Raw genomic sequence first — 23,014 nt, forward strand, 5'->3', positions numbered from 1 at the left:
ACCGCTGTTTGACTTGGGCCAGTTACCAAGTCTCTCTAAACCTCTTGCTCTTTATCCTGAAAATGCGGGTAAGATGGTACTGTAATTACCTTTCAGGGTTGTTGCTAGGATTAATTGACATGTTATGGGTAAAGCTAGAAGGCACAGTTCAGCCTTGGCAGCCCTGTGAAGAACTTGAGTTTGGTTCTTGGTGCACAATAAAACTCAGTAAATGTTGTTCACCATGATTTGTTATTAAGCAGCATTTGTATATGTCTTATATCCTATCTGAAGGTTGTTAGGAAACAAAATATAATACCTTTGTTTAGCTCACGCATATAGAAAGTTCTCTCAGGACATGGACTTGAAGGAAAACTTCGTATTTAGGCTCCAACAAAAGTCTTTTCTCAATCTTATTTCTTCTGGTGGTATATGGAAATTACTACAGCTTGCGCATAGAGAGTATCTCCATAGAGCAGGTGTGCATTCTTAGTCATCATTAAATGCAGCCTAACTTTCACTCTGCCTCATAAATTTTGACTCTACTTGGAGAAAATGGTCACACACAACTCCTGGATACATTTTCTCAAATTAGCTTCCAGAACTTTGTACAGAAGGGCTTTAGGCTCCCCCCGCCTTTTTGCATGTGTTTTATTTCTTTTCTGGCTTAAAATTTGCGTATTTATGATTCATGCAACAAACATCCATCAAAAACCTTTTGAGGGCCTATTTGCCAACCCAGTGGCAGTTGCTGTAGCTTCTAGAAAAATGGAGGTGTTTTAGCCTGTGAGACGTATAAGCTAAAAATGACCCAGGAATAATGGGAGATAAAGATGCTTGTGAAGCCAAAGTAGGGGATGACTTGTAGGTATTTAGAAAATCTCATTGTCTTCAACATTTTTGTTATCATAACCTTTCTAAGTCTCTTTCTTCATAGACTTTTAAATGCACATTTTTGATCTCTGAAATTGGGGTATATCTCATAATGGACGGTCACATAATCTCTCTAGGTAGGTAGTGGTTGGGACACAATTGTTTTGGCCTGCACATGTGTGAACACTGAAAGGGTCAGTATCAAAACTCACAGAACGGATGTCAGTGGCTTCGAAGAAAATCACAGAAACAATATTGGAGCACTAATAGAAGAAATGCGTGTCCGCTTCATGACACGGAGGATGGCAACGGCTGTTCTGATCTCCTCAATTTCCTACAGCTTGGAGTGGAAGAGCTGGTCAACTAACGTTGTCTGACTCTGACCTAGTGTCTAAAAAATTTATTGTGGAAAATTTCAAATATACACCAAAGTAGAAATAGCATAATGAACGCCCATGTATACATCACCCAGCTTTAATAATTATCAACATTTTGCCAATCTTATTTCGTCTATCCCCGTTTTCTTTTTTCTGTTGTTTTCCTTTTTTGCTTGGGTATTTTAAAGCACATCCTGGATAGCACATCATTTCACCTGAAATTCTTCAATGTGTATCTCTAACTGATAAGGACCTTTCCCCCTTTACTTAAATACCATACCATCATCACACTTAATGAAATTAGCAATAATTCCTTAATATGTCCTTTTGTAGTTGGTTTTGTTTAATTTGGAATCCAAATGAGACCACACACTGTAGTGAGTTGTTGTGTTGCTTAAGTCTTTTATTCTATGACACTTCTCTTACCCCTTCTCCCCAGTGTCCCTGTTTTGTGGGAGAAACTGGGTCATTTGCTCTATATTATGCAGTTGGCTGTTTGTATCTTGTGGTAGTGTTTAACTTATCCCTCAATTGCTTGGTATTTAGTCTAAAGTCTTGATTAGATTTTTGTAAGTTTTTTAGGCAAGAATACTTCATAGGTGGTGCTCTGTCATGTCCTGTTGCATCACAGCATGAAGCACATAATGATGGATTGTCCTTCTTTTAATGAAGCCGAGATTAATCAGTAGCTTCAGCTATTATCAGCCTGTTCTTCTGTTACCAAGTTCCTCAGTATGCTTTCACGTGAGTTTAGTGTCCGTTGATAGTTTCCTGTATCTGGATATAGGCCTTATTTCATTAGGGGCTACAAAATGGCGGTATTGTGATTCTGTCATTCTTCCTGCATTTATTATATGGAATTCTTCTGTAAAGAACTTTTTTCTCATCAACCATTTGACTACCCTGAAATAGAGTTCATATAGGCAGGAAAATACTTGTTTCTTTACCATATTTCAATTTTCAGATTAATGAATCAATGCTTACTTACCTCCAGTTAGTAACCAAAGAGGTGTTTTTTTAAAGTATCATATAAACTTTTTTTATATGTTGTAATTCATCTCAGTCATTAATCTTTTTGATGCACAAATTTTCCCATCCTGGGCCTGTAGGGACTTCTTCAAGTATCCTATCAATTGTTTTCAAGTGTCCTTCATATTGTTTTAGTTTTAATTGTTTAAATTTTTTTTGTAAGAAATGTCAAATGTATGTAAAGCTAGACAGAATAGTGTAATTAATCCCCATGTACCCGTATCCTGCTTCAAAAGTAATCAACTCCTGGCCAGTTTTGGTTTTTTATACTCCAGTTTACCTCCCTCCTCCCATATTTCTTATGGCTTCATCCTTAAATATTTAAGTTTCAATTCCATTAGTCTCTAAATCTGGTCTTTCTACCACAACGAGATGTCTCAGGTAGAACATGTGCTTTTAACCCCTTAACTTGCTGCATTGATTAATTAGGGTGACACCAGCTGCTTCAGGATGTAAACTTTAGAATATAATATGGCTTAAACAAAAATGGAAGTTTATTTTTAACTCACATAACAGTCTGGTATTGATGCTCCTGGTGAAGGCGTTTTCCTATTGGGATGATTCAGGAATCCAGGCTTCTCCTATCTTGAGTTTCTGCTTTCCCCTGAGTCATTTATGTTGTCTGCATCTAGCCAGTGGAAAGGGAAGAAAGGGCAAGAAATTACACCCATTTCTTAAAAGCTTTAACCCAGAATTGGCACATATTTCCTTGGTTAGAACTCAGTCATATTGCCACACAAGGAGGTCTGCGCAATGAGAATGAGTGTCTAGAAAGAAGAATATATGAATTTTTGCTGAATAGCTTTCAGTTTCTCCTACATAATTTAAGAAATCCACAAATAGTTCTGAAATTTTCACTTTCGTCATCATCATCATACTTACATTTGTTATGTCTTTAAGTTATTGTTCTAGTTTATTAGATGCATTTTACTGGCTTAAAAGAAGTAATGCTTTCCAAACAAGGGCATTGAAGAAAATCAGTGAGGAATGATCCTTTAAGTGGTTTATTGTTATTATTATTATTATGGGATCACACCTATCTATAGATAATAGATGGGTATTTCTATCTTTGCAATTTGCATTTGTCAGATTTATGAAAAACTAGGAAATGTATCAAGAGTAAACAGGGGTGATTAATATCCATGATGCACACAGGTGGAAGAAGGTCCAGCAGTATTGCTAGTTGATGGATAAGTCAAGATTCCCAAGAGGAATGGTGACCGCACAGATTTGATGTCCATCTCTTGGAAGGTGAAGATTCTGGATAGTCTCTTCAATTTTAATATGAGCGTATTAAACCTTGTTGTAGTAAATTCTAAACTGACTTTTGACCTCCACTGTGCAGAATGCACACAAGGGCAGAGAGGGGAAGCCCTAGAGGAGAAGGCAGGCAGAGAAGGGCTGCCAGGGAGAGGAATCCCTGCCTCTGCATTATATTACTGATTCATGTGTGTGCTCCCTCCCTGCTGGGTCACCCGTCTGGGCCAGGCCACAGCTGATTATGGGCTCTCTGGAGAAGCAAAGGCTTTCGCTCTAGGAGGAATAAAGTGTAAGTAGCTCCTAGTGTATTGTTGCCATCAGATTTGGGGGAAGATGGCTGAATAGGGATGACTATTGTGAAACAGTCCATCTGACAACAGATACCCATATTCACATATAAATATTTAATAGATGCAACAAGTACCAACACATCTCTACTACCCCTGGCCCTTGGGCCACGTGTAGTCTTCTTAATTCTGTGTATATCCCTTAATCTACTTAAAGATTAACAATTCGAAAACTGTATCTGTGTTGCTTCATCTCAAACATGCCAAGATATTAATATTATGGTGTCAAAAAAAGTGGTGGCCATTTTCTCAGTGATGTGCTTTTTAACAAAGTAGATGGTCCTTTTCCCTATGGGGTTCAATAAAACTATTGTCATTTGGGGTGGACAAATAAATTGGTCCATAAACTTATACATTTTTCCTAAATTGCTCTTTGTGCAAAATAAGATTTTCGCTGACCCTACTGATTCTCAGGAGTACTTCCAATCCAACATTTAAACAAGAAAAAAGGCTAAGAAATTCTCTGGTTCTGTGAAACTCGATTTAGGTAAAGGGTTATGGTAGATGCTGGTAAAATTGTTGTGCCTGAGTTTTGTGAAGCAATGAATGTTTTTATTGTGATTCAGCGAACGTTTTAGGCCATGCACAATAATCTAACTTTTACATTTTATTTCTTTTGAGACAGTTTTAATCCAAAGCAAGAAATTAGCTTTCCCATAACATCGTGCTTTTAAGACCTTCTTGCACTGATTCTTCATAAAAATCTAGATGAAATACTGCCATCAAAAAAGGGCTTAATTTGTCCAAATTAAAGGGACAAAGGGGAGAGTGAGGTTCCAGTATACTCCTTTGAATTTTGCAAATGGCTTTTCCATCCTGAAAAACCTGAAGTATTATTCGTAAAGACTGCAACCCACGGGAACTTACTTCACTCTGTTACTCCTTCCTCTCTACCGTAAGGAATGCTGCTTGGCTGCTGAAGGAGAGCCTGGCTTTCAGAAGCATCTTCAATTTGGTAATGTAACTCTTTCGAGTGCTGCAGTAGCCCACAGTCAGAACTCGCTCACAATAAAATTTTGGAGAGGCCTAGGGGACAGGGAGCAAAATGTAGTAAGAACAACTGTAAGAATTAAGTTTAGGACTTGATTGGTTTCCCTATATAGGTAGATTTCCCAGTAAGGGCTTCACCAAGTGTCTAAAGAAACCTCTGCCTAAAATCTTGGAAATTCTGGTGTTTCTTACTAGCTACAAGTGTAGGTTTTGTAAAATAGCAGTGTTAGTAGGAGTGAAACTGAGCATTTGATCCGTGCTAGGTACCACTCTAAATGCTTTTCATAACTTCTGTTTTAGAAATTGTAGCCCCATATCTATCGCCTTTATGATTTTTGTCATGTTCTCATATCTTTACTTCTTAATTTTTTAAGCGAATCCTTTTAAAATTATTATGAAAAAATTTTAAGTACACAAAAGTAGAGAGAATCGTACAAAGAATTTCCATATACCCAGAGCATAGATAAGGCAAGCTTCATGGACATGCAGCCTGTGTAGTTGTACGGCACTCATGGCTTATTAGGACCCCACATTTGGTTTAAAACTCTACTGCCACTGTTTCAAAATTCTTAATCATTTATGAATAAGAGGCTCTGCATTTTTACTTTGCACTGAGCCCTGCAAATCATGTAGCCAGTCCTGTGCCTAGAGTCAATAATTATGAAGATTTTTGCTACATTTTCTTCATCTATTCCCTTTTATTTTTCTTTCCGCCCCCTCTTTCTTTATCTCTCTTGCTTGCTTTCTTCTGAAGTATTTTAAAACCATTCCCAAACCTCCCTTCCCTTTACTCTGATGTACTTCAGAATGTAGCTCTGAAAAATATGGACACTTTTGTACTTAACCACAATGCCACTATCACATCTAGCAAAATAAATTGATTATTTGGTATTCTCTAATCCCTCTTCACAGCCACACTTCCCCAACTGACTTGAAAATGTCATTTACTGTTTTTCTTCTTTTTTTTTTGTCAAGTTCAAACAAGGTCTGTACATTACATGACAAATGTCCCTTAAGTCTACTAATCTAGAGAAATCCTGCCTCCATTCCAGCCTTAGACTTGTTACAGAAACAGCGTCCCGTGTCCTATAGAAGGTCCCAAATTTTGTTTTTCTGTGGTGTTATCTAACTTGTTCCTCCATGCCTCTTGCTTCTTATACTGGAAGTTATCTCTAGATTTGACTTAGTGTAAGTGATCTTGGGGAGAAGGCTTCATAGATGGTGCTCGGTGCTTCCTACTGCATTCATCAGGAGGCACCTGCAGTTTGGGACCACTGTTAGTGATGCTAAGATTCATTAGTGGGTTTGGCAGGTGACAGCCTGACCATTCCATTGTAAAATTCTCCATTAATTTTTCAGACAGTCATTTCTTCTATTGGTGATTGTTACTAAGTCAATTATTTCATTTCATGATACAAAAATCATGATTTTCTGCATTTGTTATTTCTTTACATTTATTAACTAGACTTTTTCTGTGAAGTTTACTTTCTCTCATCAACTTGGACTATTTGGACCCCACTTTCTCTTTCCCTTAACTTAGATTTGTTCTAAGCAATTAGTTTGATGTTCTAGTTATATATATTTTTAATATGCTTTGAATTAAACACGTAATTATTAAAATAAAAAGAAAGCCACTCATAAAATCTAGTATCATCTGTTATATCCCAGTGCTGTATGCACCAGGTTTTGGGAAACACTCTTATTTTTCCTGCTTTACAGATAAGGAAACCAAGAAAGGCACAGCCAGGCCAAACAACATTCCCTGGGTGGATCTTGGACTGGAACCTAAGCGCTTAGATGCCACAGCCAAGTTGTAACCACCCCAGTCTCATAGCACTTTTCAGGGTGGCCAAAGTTTTGTATATAAAAAAGGGAGGCTGATTTTTGAGGTGGGACCACGAAAATGGTTTTATAATGGCAAGCTAGTAAGAAAACCCCCAAGCCTCAGATAGTTGATCTGTGTTCTCACTTTCAGCTCGTCCCGCCTCCATGACCCGTGTGATTTTATTGCGCTTACAAGTTTGAATCAATAATCTGAGTATATTAGAGCCTAGATTGACCTAATAAACTTCTCAAACTTCCCCAACATAATGCTTTTGTAGTTTTGATGAAATATAAATTCAAAAAAATTAAAAAATAAAACTTTTTTCCTTTTCTTTGTAATTGCTAATAATTTAATACTTATCTCCATAAGACAACAGATGGAAACCACTATTGTTGTTTTTAGAAAGGAAAGACTGTTGCACAAACCAGCCTAGTCAAGGCAGAAAGCTAAGTTTACTTCAGGCCAATTGTTACCTAGCCCTTGAATCACAAGAGGAACTTTAAAGTGCCTTTGTGTAGTCCCTCTACCATGATAGGAACATTTAGTTACAAAACTTAGATGCAAAAATTTTGAGCATTGTCTCTGACTGTTTCGTTTGATTTGCCTTTCCATAGCAGTGAGATTAAAAGTCACACTGAAGACCTGGAGGGGTTTTATCTGTTGGAACACGCATGTTTAACATTACCTAGGAGCCAAAGGAGTGAGGTGGAGGAATAAGGTGGAGCAAAAGAAGAACCTACCTTCAAATTTAGTTTTTACTGGGGAAATATCAAATCACCACTGTCTGACCGTGACCTCTTCTTGGATAATACTGAGAAAGAAGATAGAAAGATGTTAGTTAATTCTGTGTCCTTCAAGGAATTTTAAACTCTTAGGAGTAATTTAGTCTAATCTCTTCAATTTCCACATGAGGAAACTGAAACTCAGCTAGGTTAAATAATTTATCCTGAAATTAACAGCTAATTAGTTGCAGACCTAGATTAGAGCTTTTGATAGAGCTAATGGTTTTTCTCTGCTCTTTCTGGTTTTGCTGTACCAGAAAGGGGGTGAGATGAGAGGGGAGCTTCAAATCTTTGGGCTGACACCTGCGGGTGGATGAGGGAAGCCAAAGAGACTCTTAGGTGCTCTGGGCTCAAGGTGGAGAATATACACGTTATGGTATGTGTATACCTGTGAAGATTCACCTGCTAGTATGTCTCCTGTTCCTATTGCTCTAAAGTGGTCTCTGAATCCTTACCATCCACAGAAGACCTCTTCAGCAATCCTAATGTTAGAAGGTTCCTGACTCCAAGAGAGAACTATCAGAAGATTAAAATTGAAACTGTAACCTTCACATGGACAAGCTACTGTAGCATATGAACTTCTGTGTTTTCAGCAGTTAGCACAGTCCTTGCCTATAGGAGGTCCTTAATATATACTTATTTAATGAATAAATTGATGAAATAATAAAGCAGCTACAGTTTTGGACTTCCCTCACTCAAATTGGTAGTAATTTGGTTGCTAGAGATCTCCTCTTAGGTTTTGTAGCTTAAAAATGTTATGCCCAGATGCATAAAAATGATGCTCCTTGATTCACTCACTTGCCATGAGCATCTGAGCAGTTAGCTCCCAATGACCTGGCATGCCTTGATTTATTGTTCATTTGACTTAATTTACTGAAGGTCACTTTACTCTATTTTTCTTCCAGAATTCTGGCTGCATCATGGTTGGTGGTGTGGGGACTGGAATTGGCCACCCCAAGATATGTCTCTTTGGCATGATGATTATTTGAGGCTCGTTACTTTGCAGACAGGAAAGCAACTGAGAAGTAGAATTTTCTTACCCTTTGTAAGAGACATTTACATTGTAAAGGAACTCTCCATCTGTAAAGATATCTCCCTCTCTACCAGGAAGAAGGGGAGATGACCTTGTCTCTAGAAACTCTTAATCAATATCAAAGGCAAGGACTTAAATCTGCATTTGTTTATTGTGCTTGTCTGGTAACCTCCTGTAACTGACTTCCCTCCCCCTCCCAACATTGGCATTTCTTTAAGGATTAAGCATCTTTCCTTAGGCTAGGAACTGATTGCTGCGCTCACCTGTGACCACCCAGCTCAAGACAATAGACTTGCTTCCTGCCACGCCCTCCGAGATAGCAGACCACTATCTGCTGTGTCCGTCAAGCGCTGTGGTGACGGGCAATCTTGTGACTATTGTGGGAGGGACATTTCAATCACATGTGAAACACCCCGTTTGGGGGTATATAACCACTGTGTGTGCCCCACTTCTTCGGTGCCCTTTCTTCCTTTGGGAAGAAAGGCCCCGGGCCATGGTCCTCATAAAGCTTTATTTAATTTCCTCCTGCTATTCTGTCTCAGGTGAATTTAATTCGTTCTCTGGCCAGATGAACCCAGGTAATGGAGAGGAAGGGTCTTCCTCCCCTACAGTGGTGATCCCCAGAGAATAAATTCCAGGTGATGGCTCTCAGTCATCTTAGGACTGCCTCTTCAATATAACTTTCGTGTAGTAAACATAGGCCCTTAGGCTGATGATGACATTTTGTGGACAGGCTGCAGTGACCTGTAGTTTTTAGAACTGTAATTGGATTACTTACAGGAGAGCAACATTCTAAACTGTGGGTAGAATATGTCCTTGTTTCTGAGAACTCTGGAAAAACCAATTTAAACAAAACTCTATACCTTGATTTCAAAAACTTGGGCTTTTATCTGGGATGGAGTTAGGTTAAAAAAAATGTTTAGGGCTATTTAACAGATTTCTATGTGTTTAAGAAATATATGCAGATTAGTAACAAAGGAATCAACAAGTTTGGAGGACGAGACACTTAGGCGGAGTTCCACCTTTCCGGCAGTTGGGCCACTCTGATTTGCTTGCCTCAGGATTTGCTAAAAGTGTTTATAACAAGTGTGGCTCCAGATTCTGGGTGGTAACTTGTAAGGCCTTGTGACTGCATGTTAATGGAGACTCTGAAAAGCTGTCTGAATTTCACAGTGATAAATTTAATGACTTCTGTTTGTGTATCATTAACAAGCTTCTGGTGGTTACCAAAACTTGTAAACAAAGTCATTTTGCCAGTGCAGATAGTGTCTTTCTAGACCTGAATATGACCTTGAATTAAAACAAACAACTTTTGCTTATAGTTCTTTTCTGTTGAACTAGAGTAACATTGAGATGGTGTCGAAGAAAGTCACTCCTCTGCTCACAACCTTGCAAGGGGTCTCGATTTACTCCAAGTAAAAGCTCAAGTCCTTTTTCAATGGACAAGGAGGCCCTTCTCCTTACCCAGGATCCTTCCTCCTCTGCGCTTCTACCCTTTTACTCAGCCTCGTCTCTCACTCTCCTCCAGCCGCGTGGGCTCCCTTGCTATTCCTCAAACATGCCTGTCATAAGGCCTTTGCCCAGGCTTTCCCCTTTGTCTGGAATATGCTCCCTGCTGGCATACAGCCCACCTCTCCTTTAAGGTAACCTTTTCAATGAAGCCCACTAAACCCACGATTTTTAAAATTCCGACTGCCCTTCCATCTTCCTGATCCCTTTGAGGCTGCTCTATTTTTAATTTTTGTCTTTAGCATCAAACTGCCCAACCCACCCTTTAATTTAGTCACTTATTTTGTTTATTGTTTATTATCTGCCTCCCTGTTGCCATAATCTAAGCTTCATGAGTACAGGGGTCTTCATCTTCTTTCTTCAGTGATATGTGCCAAGTCCCTAAATCAGCTTTATCCAATAGAAGTTTCTGTGATGACGCAAAGGTACACGGTAGACAACTAGCCATATGTGTTAATTGGGCACTTAAAATGTGGTTAGTGCAATAAACCCTGAATTTTAATTTGTTTTAATTAAAATTAATTGAAATTTAAATAGCCACATGTGGTTAGTGGCTACCTATCATATTGAACAGTACAGATTTTGAAAGTTTATTTATTGAATGAATGAACGCCTAGCTCTCTAGATTGGTGCTTCTTACACTTTAATATGCAAAACAATCGCCTGGATTTCTGTGGATCTTGTTAAAAATGCGGATTCTGCTTCAGGAAATCTGGGGTGGGGGCCCAAGATTTTGTTTGTTTCTTTTTTTTGAGGAAGACTGGTCCTGAGCTAACATCCGTGCCCATCTTCCTCTACTTTATATGTGGGACGCCTACCACAGCATGGCTTTTGCCAAGTGGTGCCATGTCCGCACCCGGGATCCAAACCGGCGAACCCTGGGCCGCCGAGAAGCGGAATGTGCAAACTTAACTGCTGGGCCGCTGGGCCGGCCCCAGATTTTGTGTTTCTAATATGGTGTCCTAGGTGATATCTCCTTATACTTTAAGCATGAAGACTCTAAAAGACTAGTCCTGCCTTGCATCTTGCCTTGCTTCTAGTTTGTGTGTTTACTGATGTGGGCCAGATTGGTTCTTCATTTCCTGGCCAAGAGCGATTATTAAAAATTACCTGTTAGACCCAAATAACACCCCCAGGCCCAAAAGACTACAAAAGGGAGCCATTTATTCCCTTATCTGTGATAAGAATATGATTCTCCTTGTCTCTTTTCCCCCTAATTTGGTTGAATTCAGTTGTGGTTAATTTAGAATTTTTTTCCTTCTATTCTGGTTGCTTCTATGTCAGTTTGTAGCTGCCTAATGTGCCCACTTGACTTGCAGTCTGTTTTTCCAGGTCACTGAAGATGTGTGCTAGTTACCCTTCACAAAGAATTTTCAGTGGTGCTGGACTACTCAGTTCTGCATCCTTCTATTATCTGGGATAGTTGGCTAAATCAAGCTCCCACAGTAAAAAAAAAATCTCATCAATCTTTTCCATTGTTATAATCACATTGTTCATCTACAGAATAAACATCACCCAGTTATTCCTTAGGGAGGAGTTTAAATCTTGTTCATATGCCTTGCATTGCCACAAATCTGTGGTTGTTCTTCTTAATTATCATGTAGTCTTTTCCAGGTGGATTTTTGTCAGAGTGGTAAATCTTGGTGCAGATCAACTTTTAGGTGTTGTTAGTATTTAACAACAATTAAGATACTGATGAATATATGTAATATTGCCTGATTTGTCATTTCCTTATAGGCTCTTCACAAATATATCAAAGGCACAATTTACAGTATCTGTCAGGAGAAAAAGGATAAGATCATCTTAAAAATTTAACTTTGTTTTGTTTTCCTCAGAAGAGGATGAGGAGTGGGTGTGTATTTGAACTCTTCTGACAAAGCCCCAGGCTGGTCTTCCAGCCTTTTCTGCTGTGGCTGTGCCTGGCCTGGGCCTGCACAAATGTTCTGGTACCTCGGTACTACTAACTGGCCCTCAGCATGTCCTGGTTTTTGCTCATTCTCTTTCCTCTAGTTGGAATGCCCTCTACCAAATTCCTGCACTCTCCCTACAACACCACCACCTAAAGACAACCTTTTAAACACTCAAGGCTGATAACAACAATCACAGTAGTAGGTAACATTTGTTGTCCACTTTTGTGTACCAGGCACTGTGCCAAGCACTTTACATATGTTGTCCCATTTGATCCTCACTCACTACAATGCTCTGAGCCAGGAGGTACTGTCATCCTTTTGCAGATAAGGAAACAGAGGCTTAGAGAGGCCAGGAAACTTGCCAAGTTCACATAGTTAGTAAGTAAGGGAGCCTGGGTTTCAGCCCACGCTGTCTGAATATAGAATCTTTTCTCCTAATTATTAGGACATACTGCCCAGATTTCTCCTTCTCCCTGGGACTTCCCTCCTTTCTCTTGTTTGATATGAGGCAAATGACATTAGTGCATTATCCTGGTCTACATCTGAACTCCTGGCTCTCTCCCAGTCTCCTCATAGCTCCTTATACCTACCAGTGCCCCTCCCCTTTTGTTATAGGGTGATGTGGTTGTCCTCCCTGCTCCACTGCCTTGGAGGCAGGGAGGGGCATATTTTACTTATTTTTGTATCCCCAGTGTTTTCATGAATTGTGGAAAGCTATCTTGATGTGCCCTAATTTGTGTTTCTATCCAGTAAATTTTCCATAATAATGGTGGAACTTGTTATATGCTTACTTCATCATCATGCAGGAGGGGAATCCTCAGTGTACTGTATTTAAATATAGTAATACAATTGGGTAGACTCAGCTGATTTTAAAACATTTTACAACCCAACTTTACTCCTCTGAAGATGAGCCCAGGGCTCTGCCAAGAGCTTTAGGTGCCTCGTAGTTTAAAACAATGGTCGGTTGCATGTGTGCTGGTAAGTGTTTAACCACTGGTTCTCCAGGAAAAAAAATGTGTGTGTTTATTGTAATTTTTATTGTTAATAAAGGATGTGTAGCCTATAATTGATAAATAATAATAAAATAATCACTACTCTTTATTGTAAACTCCAGATGGCCAATAGATTCCCATACAGCACTTTTGCTGATTTTGTCAAACTCTTAATATCCATAGCCAGGCTATGTGTGCAACTGATGAACAAGTGCAATTCTGTCATAAATATTGTCTAATAGTTTTAAATACTGGAGAATATATCATTACTTTTTTTGTTCCACTCAGAATATAACAGTTACAGACATGGCACACTTTAAGTTTAATCTACGTATTCTCCATCACGCTCAAAGCGACAAAACAATATCGAGCCTTGATTTGTAGCATTTGCCAATTTGGCTGATTTGAGAGTACCAATGTGACTTTACTGAAAGTGGAATTGGGAAGAGATGCACAGTAGCACTCCACTATACCGCATTTCCAGCATACAAATACAATAAATGCAAATAACCTTAAGAGTATGGATCATAGTAAAAGAATTAGGAAGAGGTGAACTTTGTATTTTTATTACCTTTTATGAATATTTTAATTGTAAGTTTTATATTATAATTTACATAATTATATAACCTTATTTAAAATAATGTCTGTGTTTAACAACTTTGTTGTTATTAGTGCCATTGAGTCAATTCTGTCTCTGAGTGATGCTGTGTACAGCAGAGAGGAACCCTGCCCAGTCTTTTTGAGCCATTCTCTCACCTTCTGATGCTATATCAGACAATGCTCCACTGCTATTCATAGGGTTTTCATGGCCAATTTTTTCAAAGTGGGTGGCCGGGTCCTTCTTCCTAGTCTGTCTTAGTCTGGAAGTTCCACTGAAACCTGTCCAGCGTGGGTGACCCTGCTGGTGTTAGAAATACTGATGGCATACCTTTCAGCATCACAGCAACACACAGCTGCTGCAGTATGACAACTGACAGACGGGTGGTGCGATTCAATGAGATTGCTGAATCTTAACAACTAGACCACCAGAGTTGGCTGCAAACTAGCTTGTAAAATTCCTGAAATTTAACAATGGGCTCTTGTAAGCCTAGTGGTGGCCCCAGCACACCACTGGGTCAGTCCGACTCAAAAGAGGTATTTGGTTATCAGACGTGGGTGTGGGGAGGACAAGTCTTGAATTCCAGTTCTACCTTTTACTTTCAGTTTATAGATCAAATTACCTACTGTTTGTTAAAGCATACTGTAAGTTATAAAGTATTTTATAAGTCTTAAAATTTCCCAGATCAGGGAAGGGTGAAAAAAAAGTGCAGCTAACGTTGTTGGGTCCTCTCTTTGAGCCAGGCCCTGTGCTAAGAGATTTACTTGCATTATCTTCCTGGATTTCTTCGGACATAAGTTCTACGATTACTTTCATTCTATAGAAGGGAAAACCAAGTCTTGGAGGGAATCAGGCACGCTGCTTAGTGCTAGAGGTGAGACTCAGACCCATTCCCTGGAAACACTCAAGGCTTCTGCTGAGGAAAGCAGAGATAACAGGAAGAGAAAAATGGCAGATGCAGAGTATGAAGCAGGCTCTTTTATCATACTTCTGTTTTCTCTTCTTCCTTATTCTTCTTGTTGATGTAGGTGTGGTGGTGGGAGAATATCCCTTTCTTCCTCCTGAATTTAAAATCATTCCATGGTTGTCGCAGAATAACAGAAAGTGCATAAAAGTATAAAAGTAAAAATAAAAATGACTTCTGATTTTATCACCCAGAGGTAACCAAGATTTTAACTTTTAGGAGTATGTATCAATAAAATTTTATGTGCATAACATATAAAATTTAAATAACATATAATATGGTAAATATCAATGTATTCTTTCATTTATTTAACAATTATTTTTTCCATTGTTATTTCCTGAGTTTGGAAAGGGTAATCCTTTTGAGAGCTGCAACCCTTGGCTATTTGGAAAATAAAACCTAGGGGCTGGAACTATGGAAATAGAAGCTACCTATAATCATCACATCTTATTCTTTTTATTGCAGCCTTTTCCCACTGAAGATAGTTACCAGATATATTAACAAGCACACGTGAGTAATTTGAGCTTAACTTACATTTTCTACTTTTCTATATCCCTTGGTGGATGGCAAGTAGGAGAGCTAACGTATGGATGATAAATTCAGTATCTACTTCCTGGATTATTTCATATTTGATTTAACATTGAGGATACTTGCTGTATTTCTATGCCTGATCTATAAATCTAAATTCTTCAGAAGTCTGTTTGTTAGAGCCTTGTTGATAAAGAAGATGCAGTTTTCACATCAAAAGTGCTTATCTGTCAAAAGAGGAAAGCAAACCAAAATTCATACCTGGATTCATGCTAGATCTTCACACATCCAGCACTGTGGAGATGCCCGTGAAGAACAAAATCATATGGAGTGACATTTGGTCACTGACCTGACTAAAGGTTCTTCTGGGGCCTTTAATCTACTGCGGCAACAATCATATTTGACCACAGTCAGTGAAATGTTTCCCCTTTTACCTTCGGTTATGCAACCAGTGAAATCATTTAATAAGCTCTGTCCTACAGCTCATGATATATAAGTCCTGTGTGGTTTCGCCTAATAAATCCTTATCCCTGTCTTGATCTTCAGATGTCTAACAGGTCATAGTACACTCTAAAGGAAATGTTTTCAGGTTTTGCGCGTAAGATTATGTTGCTTATTTTCTTATTTAAGATGGTTAAGCTGTATAGAGATGGAAAAATAATGTCTAACTGAGAAGCAGAGAGAAGGTGAAGAAGGGCTATTTTGTATTGACAATTGCTAAATATAGGCAAGGTGATGTTTAAAACGTTATAATCTTTACAGCTTTTATAAACACTGTCTTGAAAACAATGGCATACAGTATGGTTAGGGCTCAAAGAAGAAAAGCTGTCTCTTGTACATTAATCTAAGTTGCTCTGTAAAGACTGTTTCCCAAGAAATTGTACTGGTTATTAACAGAAGCGATGTCTAGTATATTTATTTTGTGGCATATTATTAGTAGCAATGATCATATTTCATTTTAAAGATAAATTTTAAAAATCGTAAAATTTATTCTTTTGAAATATTTTGATAGCTTGATTTAAATTACAGTTTTGTTACAATATCTATTCAGTTGGCATTGTTAGAATATTCCAGCTTTATATATTTAGTGATAACTAGCTTCTTGACGATCTGTTTTTCTTTCTTTATATAGTTTGTTCTACACATGTAACCATAAACCTATAATTATATATACTTTTTTTCCTTAAAAAGAAAAAGAAAAGCCAGATGGAAGCTCTTCCTTCCAGAAATAAAACAGCCTCACCAGAGAATTTAAAGCTTCGTAGAAGTCTTAGCTGTGCCTCTTTGAAAACCTAAGTGTAGCAGTTTTCTAGTGTTGAGTGGAATAAAGTTAGAATTTAGAGTTTGCATCTCTATTCTTTGATTAGGTTTTCTTTTAGAGAGAATAGGGTCGAATTCCATATAAAAATGCTTAGTATTATATATTTTTATAAAAATGAGTCCTTTGGAGTTTAGCCCTGTCACTCCTTTTTCCTCCTCAGAAACAGATTTACAACTTGCTCTGTGTAGGTCATGTGCAAAGACACTGTAGATGACAAAATATAACCCTCGTCTGCAGCACTATCTCCTCTATTGTGTTTGCATCATAAATTTCATTTAATAAGATATGTCTTGTTATCCCAGTGTTTTCCTAATTTATGATTGGCTTTTCTAATACTGTCCAAGATGAAAATCATATGAATAAATGAAGATGTTATCTTAGACATTCCTTTTACTCTTATGCCTGGAGACGAGGTAGTCTGACTTGAACAGAACCAGAAATGACAGCTTTTCTCTGAGAGTTCTGAGCAGGAATGTGAAAGAGGTACATGGGAGCCAGCTCCTGGAGAATTTTTAAAGCCATGGAGAAAAGAGTCTCCTTTTGCATTAAAACACCAAGGTATAAAGAGAGTTAAATGTGTTGCATAGCATCATACTACGCAGAGTATGAGTGTGAAAGAACCTACAAGGCACTAAATTTTTGAAATCTCATTAGATGTTGCTATAACAGCAATTTCTGTTCCCACATACAGTAATCTATTAGACTTCTAGTCAATATATTGAAGAGACTCAAAATATACTTATTCATTGGTCTTATTTTTAAAATGTACTGTTGGCTTGCTCTTGCTTTCCTCCCTCCCACCTCTTGCATGCCCCTACCAGACATAGAATAGTACCTTATAAGATTTGAAGGAATAAAAAAGAAAATAACAGAACTGAACCATTTTATATTGGGGACTTGCCAAAATAGTTTTAAATCCAACTGATAAGGAAAAGTTCTTTATAACCAGTGTCAACTGTTTAACTAATCTCGAATATATAACGTTACAAAAAATATACAGACAATACATGCGTATAGTTAATTATGAGGTAGATGTGGGTACATTGTAGCTGATATATCAGGTATTTTATAGATTAAAAAAATAAGTACACAGAGCCCTTTTAAGGAAGATTTTTCCTAAGGAAGACCAGTACAGCCTAATTTTTCTACTATGTAAAAGCGGAGAAACCAAACTTCAAATCAGAAATTGTCATTTAATTTAATTGTTCATGCTTTATTTATTCCATTACTGTGAGGATGACTGCTGGTCTGTCTAATTTAGAATCTCAGTGCTACTCTGTCTAGTTTATTATCTTTAAGGTTTATCAGCTGTGCAATCAAGCTGAACTATTTGTGTTTTACTGAAGATAGACACACTGAAAGAGAATGTGGGACCTCGGGGACAATGGAACTAGTTATAACAGATTTAAACGAGAACACATATTAGACCCATGCCTGAGAGAAGGACCCCCTCCCCCCCAAAAAACACTCTGTGATTTATAATTTATTTTTAGTTTTTGCTAATTTGGTTTGGGAGCAAAGGGAAGAATATTGGAAAGATTCCATTTTACCTTTTCTCAGTAGCCTTAAAAATTTGCTTTGAACTTTCATTGCTAGAATGACATATCATGTTGATGGACTATTCTTTGTGGATATCTGACTGACCAACAATTTCATGGGCCTTGGGAGAGATTTGTTTCACAGTTAAATCCCCTCTGTGGCTAAACTTAGGAAAACCAGAATTAAATAACTATTTAGAGAAAATAAAAATGGGATATTTATCTCTCCTTCAAACTAACGTGAGTGGTAAATGTGCAAGACATTTAAATTCCTTAACAGCAAGTTGCTTTGCCATTTGCTCACAAATAAAAGTTCTACAATTCTCCTGCATATTTTCTAAATTGAAAAAATCCCCAAACTTTCTTTTTCCATGATTAGTCATGTATATCCTAGTGCCTTATTGATTAGGGCCTCTTCTGGAGTTAGGCAGACAAATACATATTTAAGTCCTGGCTCCATCACTTCCTAGCTGGACGAATTTGGAAAAATTACTTACTCTCTCTCAGCCTCAGTTTTACAGTCTGTAACATGAAATGATAAAAGTATTTCCCTAAATGATTGTTTTGAAGATTAAATTAGATAATGCATATATACTGCCTGGTTCATAGTAAATGTTCAGTAAAGAATTGCTGTTACTTTTATTACTGTTATTAATTTGTCTTAGAGCTCAAGTCCTATTGTTGAATTTCAGTAGAGCTGTTGTTATTGGTTCCTCTCATATCTTTTTTCCTTTTTGGTAGACTGCCCAACTTCGAAATGTGCTTTGTTACCATCTTTCCCAATATTTTGTGACAATTCTTTTTTTTCTGCCACTTCTGCATGAGGCAGGTGTTCCTTTTCAATATCTGCTGATTATTCTGAGAGATATTATAGATTAAATCAATGTCTTTATTGAAGATAATACCCCCCCATTATGAAATTCTTCACAATGTTATTTCAGCGAATCATTTGTTCATTCATTCATTCTTTTGTTCATTTCCTTGACGTCTCTGGAGCATATTAGATACCAAAGTGACAAAATTGAATGACTCCTGGACCCTGTCTTCAGAGAGTCTAATGCACATCCTGCTATGTCCCTAATCATAGCTGATGAGCATGCAAGTTGTACAAGTGATACACCTAATTCATAGAAAAGAAAAAAACAAAACTATCATAGGAAATAAGGTCTAATTTTTTCAAAATTTGTGTTATCAGCCTTCATGATTCTTGAATGTGTCCAGAAATCCCCTTAAGAACTTCCATAACTGTTTTTATCAGCTCATATTCTAATTAAACTTGTTTTCCTTTCAACTAACATCCAAAATAATTAAAGCACACACACATTATTATTTTGCAGTGTTGTCATTTGCTTGTTTTGCAATAGCGTTGTTTTTGTGATATTTTACCCTTTCATGTGTACAGGTCGGCTTTTGTGGGAAAAGTCTGGGTGTCTATACCGATTTGTGATTTGTTTCTGTATTCCTATCAGTGTGCAGACTTTTAAACAGATCGTGTTTATAAATTGCCTGTGTGCCTCATATGAATTTGCCTTTAGTTTGCACACACACAGAGAATTCACACATAGAGGACTCCTCTAGGGAGCCAAGTTTACGCTCAATGGCTGCTCTGAAAAGACAGGTGCTCATTTTATTAGTGATAGAGCCATGCAGCTGAGGGTTCTTGTGCACTCTGCTGCTCTAAATCAGATTTCTCACAGAAAGAATTGTTGAACAGACACAAAGTGGTTTCCTTAGACCTGGATAGCTGCAGGCTCTTATCCATAAATGGCCCATTATCAGTAAGTAACTTTTAGGAAATTAGGCAGCATAAATTTATTTTTGTTTAAGCAAATAGTTCCTAAATGATAAGTTCCCAAATCCCCTGCATCTTTTCAACAAGGCTTATACTGAAACGAACATTTCTTTGTCCTACTGTGTTTCTTTGTTCCACTTTCTTGTTTTACTGTTTTGGAAATTTGGTACTTATTTTTGTTGTTTCCTGTTTTCCACCCTGGGGATAAACTCTTTATTAGTTTTTAAAACTTATGTTCCATTAATCACCAGATTTCCATTAATCATTCATCACCTTCCCTTTTCCTCCACTTCTCATCCCTCTGTCTTTATTCTACCCACTTGCTTCTTACTTAAATTATGGTTAATGTGATTAGAGGCCTTGCCCAGGAAATCAGGTGTCTTATGAGCTTTCAGAGAATTTCTTTAAATGTATTTACAGCTTTTATGAGAGCACATCCTCTTTGGACCTGCTTCCTTCTGTTTGAAAGAGGCCTGTACACATGGCATAGATGTTCACAGAGGCCTATGAGAGCAGACAAGTGAAGGAGCAATCTCAGAAAAGTTATGTCTTTGAACAAGTTAGCAAATAGTCTTCAACCCTTACTAGATAGACGAAAGTTTTTAAAAAGGAAAAAAAGAAAGTCCTTTTGAAGATTTGTATTGTTTCTCCATGCTTTGACCAGTGCCAGTCCTTGGAAAGTGTTACCGAACCTGAAGTGAGTTCGCTCACCCGTCGCGCAGCAAGCCAATCTCTGACACCGGGTGTGGTGGAAGAAAGTAGGAATTTTATTTTTGCACAGCGCTGAGCAAGGAGAGAGGGCAGCTAACGCTCAAATCCCAAACTCCCCGAAAAGCTAAAAGGAAGGGTTTTTATTTGGGGTTTTAGGTAGAGGAGGAGGAGCATACGGCCTTGCTCGGCGGAGCTTTCCCACCAGCCTGTCTTTGGCCTTGAGACACTTACAGAGAGGAGGAAGCCTGTGACCTTTCTGGTCAGCAGCTTTCCCACCAGCCCATATCTCTTTGCGGGAGGGGATGGTCCAGGTGCTTGTCCTTGACGGTGTCTGTTTCCATGGAGGATAGTGGATTCTGGAGCCAGGAAGCCAGAGAGTAAGCAGGGAATGAATGTTTTGGTTTTAACCCCGTATATGCTGGGTTTAATGTGGGGAAACTGATATCAGGGTCGGTATCAAAAGTTCTGGCTTCTTTATCTGCTTTTCATCCCAATTGACCCTCAAGGAAACAAGTAAACGTTTGCCAACAGTAACTATGTTACCAGAGACCTAAAGTAGAATACAAAGTTGTTGGGGGGGAGGCTGGGGAGAGAGAGATTGAACCACATTCTTTTATGTCCTTCACCTGCTTTCTTTTCTAACAATGAAGAGTAGAACCATTGCACTGTATCCAACTGAAAGCACAAAAGTGTTAATCTGAACCAAGTTCCAGAGTGCTGGTTTGTTTTAAAGCAAAGAAACAGAAAGCCATAGTGACATTCCTGACGGCATGCCTCCAAGTTCTTAATGTAATTACTTCTTGGTTCCTGAGATGTGATTAATTAGATGAAAAGAGATCAAGCGTAATCTAAAAGGATATAGAAGATTTCCTAAATAGGAGTGACTCTGGGCTTCAGAGCCATGACAAGAAGTCACTAGATTCAGGGACACAAACATCTCCACGAGCCCCTCGTTATGGCTGGAAAACCTCTTGAAAGTTAACTCATCATTCTCTAGTTACATAGAGAAAGTTACGTAGAGAAAGATGAGTTGGAGGGATAAAAAGGAACTTTTTCCCTCGAGTCTGCAGGATGTTTTCCTATTTCCAGCATAGTCTTTCTCCACCTGGGGTTGTCTGCTTTAACTGACATCAAGGCCGTCTTATTGAAAATTTTTCAGATTCTTGATCAAGCACTTTAGTCTGACATCCTTTGTCTATTGTTACTGCTAAATTAAATTTCACCCTGACAGCTGACCACCAATTCAGGCCCTATTTTGTCTGCGAGCTCCTTTGATTTAGAAAAAGTACCTTATCTGGCAACTTCATCTTTTGTACCTCCTTTTCACAAATATCCTTTAACAGGCTTTAAGATGAGAGAAAAGAGGGTCTTTTAAAATTCCCCATAATTTCCTTTTAAGCTGGGAGAATTGTGAAGCCGCAAAAGCATAGAACTACAGATTAATGTAGCTCTTGAGCCTCATAGATATATCCCTACCTACATCTTTTATTTCACACCCCCCAAGACACACACCTCATCCTCTTCTAGGAATCAAGGAGTAAGTAGCGATGCTTGCCAGAAACAAAGGACATGAGAGAAGGGAAATAAATGAATATCAGTAAGTTTTCTAGTCATAGCTAAAGAATCATGGAATCTCATAGCTGGAAGCGACCTTGAAAATTGTACTTGTGTTTCCAACCTTTTGTCCGCTTTGAGGGAAAGAACAGAAATGCCCACAGCAGAGGTTCTCAGTGAAGGTAGGGGTGCGGCGGTAGCGAGGCAGCTTGAGTCAGAATGTGGAAGGTCATGCTGAGTGTGGGTATTCTATGAAGAAATTCATCCCTTGGGACATGGCCTTCTCGTCTGCCCTCCTTGCCCCCTTTCCTGCCCCTCCTCAAATCATTGGTTTAGAGCAACCTTCTCATTTTACCGATAAGAAAATGAAGTTCCATAGAGAGGTCAAGGGGCTTATAAAGATCGTTAGACCTTAAGAAAAACTTTTTTCCCCTTTTTTCATGAGGCATTTCTTATCTCAGAGAGAAAACCGTGAAAGAAATCAGGCTGGTGTTGGAACAAGAACTATATTAAACAATAGATGTTCTCAAATGAAAAATTATTTGTTTTAATCGTATTTATTGTGAATTAGTGATAAAATTCAGCTGTGCCATATTTGAAAAGGACTTGCTGCTTGAAGTTGCCCATCTTCTCCTCTGATATCATACTATTTTATCGCCTCCTCTTCTTTCTTTCTCTTTTCTTTTCTGTTTTCTTTTTTTGCCATGCTGAACTCAATAACATATTTGTGGAGACAGTTTTTTAAAAAAGGGATTATTCCTGAAAATCTGCTACAGAATCAAGCAACACATTTGTATTTTAGACCTAAAGAGTGCAAATAGAAAGCTTTGATGAATTTTTACAATTATAGAGCCATATTTTAGAAGCACTAGAGGAGATTGTTATTTGAAAGAACCTTGTAATGAGTCTTACGGTAAAGCAAATAATTAGTATCACATTTGCATGGACGGTTAATCATTCAGTGATTTGGAGGCCTCAGCTGTTCAGAAACCCGATTTTTAAGGGGATGGTGGGTCAAAGGGCAAATCTGAAAGTGGGGCAGGAAAACACACCTCTAATTCCAGAAATAATAAGGCAGGAGAAACAAAGCAAAAAGCTCAGT

At 38.2% G+C, this 23,014-nt stretch overlaps 1 protein-coding gene across 4 annotated transcripts in view; it reads left to right on the forward strand.

Moving 5' to 3' along the window:
- Positions 1 to 23,014, forward strand: part of FHIT (fragile histidine triad diadenosine triphosphatase) — a 1,347,126-nt gene that overhangs the window by 163,778 nt on the left and 1,160,334 nt on the right. For all 4 annotated transcript variants that reach the window (XM_014731565.3, XM_023621204.2, XM_070238724.1 and 1 more), the window contains one exon: positions 14,934 to 14,978. The gene's annotated coding sequence lies outside the window, so the exon portion shown is untranslated. The remainder of the gene's footprint in view (positions 1 to 14,933; positions 14,979 to 23,014) is intronic.

This window comes from Equus caballus, chromosome 16, assembly GCF_041296265.1.
Source record: "Equus caballus isolate H_3958 breed thoroughbred chromosome 16, TB-T2T, whole genome shotgun sequence".
NCBI classification, from domain to species: Eukaryota; Metazoa; Chordata; class Mammalia; order Perissodactyla; family Equidae; genus Equus; species Equus caballus.